Source organism: Penaeus vannamei, chromosome 7 (assembly GCF_042767895.1).
Source record: "Penaeus vannamei isolate JL-2024 chromosome 7, ASM4276789v1, whole genome shotgun sequence".
Taxonomy (NCBI): Eukaryota; Metazoa; Arthropoda; class Malacostraca; order Decapoda; family Penaeidae; genus Penaeus; species Penaeus vannamei.
In genome coordinates this window covers 8,218,663-8,223,662 of record NC_091555.1, presented here as the reverse complement: position 1 = coordinate 8,223,662, position 5,000 = coordinate 8,218,663, and the positions used below count along the sequence as shown (strand labels likewise).

The 5,000-nt window shown below is 52.3% G+C and overlaps 2 protein-coding genes across 7 annotated transcripts in view; both read right to left on the bottom strand.

Annotated features, from left to right (window-relative positions):
• The window catches only part of Nca (neurocalcin homolog), a 626,340-nt gene that overhangs the window by 259,856 nt on the left and 361,484 nt on the right, over positions 1–5,000 (bottom strand). The window lies entirely within an intron of this gene.
• LOC113819578 (neuronal calcium sensor 2) overlaps positions 1–5,000 on the bottom strand; it is a 338,619-nt gene that overhangs the window by 233,783 nt on the left and 99,836 nt on the right. Inside the window, exon 1 of one of the 2 annotated variants that reach the window (XM_070123470.1) lies at positions 3,760–4,175. The exons of the other annotated variant lie outside the window; for it this stretch is intronic. The gene's annotated coding sequence lies outside the window, so the exon portion shown is untranslated. Of the gene's footprint in view, positions 1–3,759; positions 4,176–5,000 lie in introns of those variants that run through there. 2 annotated transcript variants of the gene reach the window in all.

Genomic DNA, 5,000 nt, shown 5'->3' with positions numbered 1-5,000 from the left:
GCGACAGCGATCCAACGCTTAGCCCTCCCCCTCCCTCCCCTCCCTCCCCTTCCCCCTCCCCCTCGTCGCCACCACCCACTCCACCAACCCGTGTCGCTTTCCAGGTTCTTTTCCAGAAGCCAAGCCCCTTCGCGCACCAGCTTAAGTGCACAGTACATCTTTCCTTCACTAACAAAGCATCGACCGTTTAAGGAGGAAATAAAATAAGCAGCAGGCGCCATGTGGTCACCAATGTTATCTTTCCCGGCTATTTCTTTTCAGAGAACCACTTCCAAGCTTATCCTCGCACACAGTGCAAGCGGCAGAAGGTCACCTTGCATGCACGACCCTTGCAAGCGCTCTCTCCCTCCCTCTCCTTCCCTCTCTTGCTCTTTCTCTCCTTCTCTCTCCCTTTTTCCCTTCCCCCTCTTTCTCCATCAACTCTCCCTTTTTCCCTTTTCCCTCTCTCTCCATTAAACGATTATGCTAAATTCTCTCCCGTGAATAAACAAACTATAAAGTAAACATCACGAACTAAATCCATATCATTTTATATTCCCCTCTCTCTCATGCCGTCTCTCTCCCTCTTTTCTCCCTCCTTCAAATGCTTACGCTATATCTCCAACCGTGAAAAACTAACACCAGTTATATTTCATTCTTTTACTTTATCTTTCTATTCCTTTCATTTTTCTCTTTCCCTCTCTCTTCCTCCCCTTCTCTCTCCATCAAATGCTTAAGCTAAATCTTCGACCGTGAAAAGCAAACTATAAAATATGCATCATCAACTGAAACACACAGCATTTAATATTTCCCTTCCCTCCCCCTCCCCCTTCCTCGCCCTCTCCCCCTCCTCTCCCTTCCCGATCCCGTTCCCTCTCCTACCGCCTCCCTCCCCTTCCCCTGTCTCAAACTCTCTCTCCCTCTCCCTCTCCCCCCCTCCATCTCTCTCTCTCAATCTCTTCCTAACCCTCTCCCTCTCCCATCGCCTAATGTTTTCCTAAATCGTCGCCGTATAAAAAAAACAAGTACTAAAACAAACATCCTCTACTAACCCGTCCAACATTTTATATTTCCACCTTTTCACGGAATCATTACATAAATTAAGCGATGCCCGGCCGCCCAATGGCGTGTCTTTAATTCACAGGCTCGCCATGGCAGTGTGTTTAATACTAGTATGCAGCCCCGAAACACACTCGTTTTCTAACTGACTGTATCTTCCTTAGTTTTCCTTTTCTTTTCTCCCTTCTATCTCTTTCCCAGTCAGTCTCAGTCTCAGTCTCAGTCTCAGTCTCAGTCTCAGTCTCAGTCTCTCTCTCAGTCTCTCTCTCTCTCTCTCTCTCTCTCTCTCTCTCTCTCTCTCTCTCTCTCTCTCTCTCTCTCTCTCTCTCTCTCTCTCTCTCTCTCAATACAACCCCAAGAAATTCCGGAAGCAAAAGGACATTTCAGAACTCTTTAAATAGCTTTAAAGACCCCCCCCCCACCCGTTGCTCGGACACCAATGGCGAGTTCCTGATCCTTGAATTATTTATTCGGACTCAACAATACCCTCCCCCTTTGATCCCTAAAAAGGGAAAGGGAAAGGGAAGGGGAAAGAGGAAGGGGGAGGAAGATAAATGCAAAGGGAGTGGGTAAGCGAAGAAAATCATAAAGACGATTAGAGGAAGGGACAAATCAGGGTAAAGGGAAGAGGACGAGGAAGGAGTAAAAATAAGGGACAAGGGAAGAAGAAAGAAAAGGAATGAGGAAAAGTAGAAACAGAGAGATAAGGCAAAGGAAAGAAGAAAAGGGAGATAAAAGGAATGAGGACTGCGAAAGGGAATGGGGAGAGAACTGGGAAAGGCTAAAGGCAAAAGAAAAGGGAAAGGGATAGGAAACAAGGATAAGGAAGGGAAAAAAAGAGAAGCTAGGGAGAGTAAATACCGAAGCGACGCCCGGAGCAACGGAAAGGCGAAGGGGGCGGAAGCAGGGCATCCCCGCCCCGTGGAACCCGCGCCGCGCCGAGTGAGCAAACAGCATCCGAGGCGCCCTCTGAATGACACGATGCATTAGCCCGTCTGGATCCCTCCTCGACTAATGGCAAGACGATCTAAGCTCCCTTTCCTCGTCATCAGGCACGCTCGTCATCCCAGAGCAGCGGAGCCAGCGACCCCGCGACCCCCGCCCCTCGACCCTCCTTTTCGCCCTCCCAGGACACACCCTCTGGGGGATCAAACCGTGGCACTGTCGATAAGGATGGCGCTGGCACTGGGAGGAGGGACAGAGAGGGAAGGGGAGGGAGAGGCTGAGGGAAAGGGCGAGGGACAGAGAGACAGAGAAGAGAGTAGGGAAGGAATAGGAAGGAAGTGGGGCTACAAATACATGAAACAATACTCTCAATAAGCAACATTGCTGATCCTTCATTTCAAGACATCGGAACAGTGACATCAAACCTGCATCACCACCCGCTCCAACCTTCATCCCCTCTCCTCCTCTCTCCTTCTTTCCCTCCTTCAGTCAGCTTCCAAATCGTCTCCGCAACCTTTGCATCTCTGGCCGATAAACAAGGTAACCGTTGAGAGCGACGACTAAGATCAAGGGCATGTGCAGGAGAGGGGAGAGGGGAGGGGGGAGCCATGGGGAGAGGGGAGCCATGGGCAGGGCGAGACAGCTGAGTGGGGAGCATCGGGGGGCGAGAGAAGGGGAGGAGGAGGGGTAGAACAGGGAGGGAGGGCGGAGAGAGAAGAGGGGAGGGGAGGGGAGGGGAGGGGAGGGGTAGGGGAAGGGAGGGGAGAGGAGGGGAGGGGAGGAGAGGGGAGAGGAGGGAGAGGGGGAGAGGAGGGAGAGGGGGGGGAGGAGAGGGGAGAGGAGGGGAGGTGGAGGTGAGGGGTAGAGAGGGGAGGGGAGGGGAGGGGAGAGGAGGTGAGGGGTAGAGAAGGGGAGGGAGGGGAGTTAAGGAGAGATGAAGGAGAGGAGAGGGTAGAGGATGGGGAGGGGTTAATAAGAGCTAAGGGACAGAGGGTTAAGGGGAGAGACAGGGAAGGGGGAAGTAAGGGGGAGCGGAGGAGAACCTAGTCTGGATCCCCAGTCATCAACATTCCGATAACTGGCAACCTCTTCCTCGGCGCAGAGGTGCCTCGCAGCCCGTCTTACAACTCTTGCATTTTCTCTCTCTCTACAGCACAATAACCCGCCGTGCTTTCATCGCGGTCTCTTACCAGTAAATGCCGCACACGAGGCAGAGGCAGAAGTGGTTTCACATACGCCATTGACCAGGAGCAGCAGGGCAAGGCAACCGAGAGCATGTCGCGGAGGTGTCCAGTTCAAACACGCCCACCACCTCACGAAAACAAAAATCCGTCCGTCGTCAGCGCTTCGGGAAGGTGCGGTGTTGCGAGACACTTTTCTCTACATCGAATAATATGAATGGGTGAAAGAAAGGGGAAGGAGAAACGGAACGTAGGTGGTGAGAAGAGGTAAGGAGGGGGGGAAGGTAGAGAGAGAGAGAGAGAGAGAGAGAGAGAGAGAGAGAGAGAGAGAGAGAGAGAGAGAGAAAGAGAGAGAGAGAGAGAGAGAGAGAGAGAGAGAGAGAGAGAGAGAGAGAGAGAGAGAGACAGAGAGAGAGAGAGAGAGACAGACAGACAAAAGTCGCATGAACATAAAGAGATGACCATGCCACGTATGTCCATATTCCACGTGCGTCATACACACACACACGGCAAACACTGGCCTGTGTCACTTGCTTATCCAGCCCCCACCCCCTTTTTCCGACGTCGGCCGGTATCAAACCTGGTGTAAGCTTACCTGTTTTATACTGAGCCAGAGACAGCCGGACGTCACTGCACGCTCCAAGTAACGGGAGTTTCACGCTAAGGCAACCGAGATACGGTCAACAGGTTAAAAACACACGTGGTCAACACGATCAACACTCCCTTCAAACGCCCACTCTGGAGACCTGTTGTCGCGTTTCAAAGGAAGATAAAAAGTGAAAAAGGCGGAGAGGCGGGAGAGACACTCCACACAAATGTCGCCCACTTTTAATTTCTTTCTTAATCGTCAAACAGCAGAGGAGAGCGGGGACCCTGCGGGCACTCGCTGGCTAACCGAGGTCAAGGAAGCGGATAACGTGCGGCTTGCGGGTGCGGGTGCGACCATCCGCGCCCCAGACGACGGGGGCTTGAGAGCCGATTTGCACAAGGAGGTAAGTGCGTGAACAAAGGGAGACGCTCGACTCTCGCAAGGGCACAGGTGGTGAGTGACTGCCGACCAGGAGTGGCTCTAAGCAATGACAAGACCCGCTGTCAGCCTCCACCCTCCCTCCCTCGCTTACAACCCCCCATCCCCCCGCCTCTCTCTCTCTCTCTCTCTCTCTCTCTCTCTCTCTCTCTCTCTCTCTCTCTCTCTCTCTCTCTTTCTCTCTCTCTCTCTCTCTCTCCCCCTTCCTTCCTTGCATGCAACTTGAACCGCAAAGTCGGTGAGCTCTTCTGCAGTGAAAAAACAAAACAAAAAAACAGCGTTACACCAGTATCAACAAGTTCAGGCGCATCTGCATGACAACGTTCGCGGACGAGAGAGAGCAAAACAGGTGATCTAGTTGCGATAGGGATCGGGACTGGGACAGGAACTGGAATGGGGATCAGGACTGGGTCTGGGACGGGGCGGGATCGGGGATAGGGACGGGAACGGGAATGGAAATGGGGCTGGGATTGGAGTTGGTACTGGGACGCGAATAAGGATCAGAGAGAAGGAACATAAAATCAAACTAAGGAGAGGATGCAAACGGTGTTGGGCCGTGCTAAAGGTAAAAAACAAAACAACATGTAAAATGGTAGATGAGGAAACCTGACGAATACCACATCAGAAGAGGGGAGGGAAGGAAGGGGAGGAGTAATAGGAAAAGAAGGAAAAGGGAAAGGGATAGGGGGGAGAAGATTGAAAGCGAAAAGAAAAATTGAGCAAGAGGAGGAAAATCAACCGAAAATCACGACGGACAACCGTAGAGAGACAGGCATCGGGGGAGGCGTGGGTCTGCATGATCGTGTGCC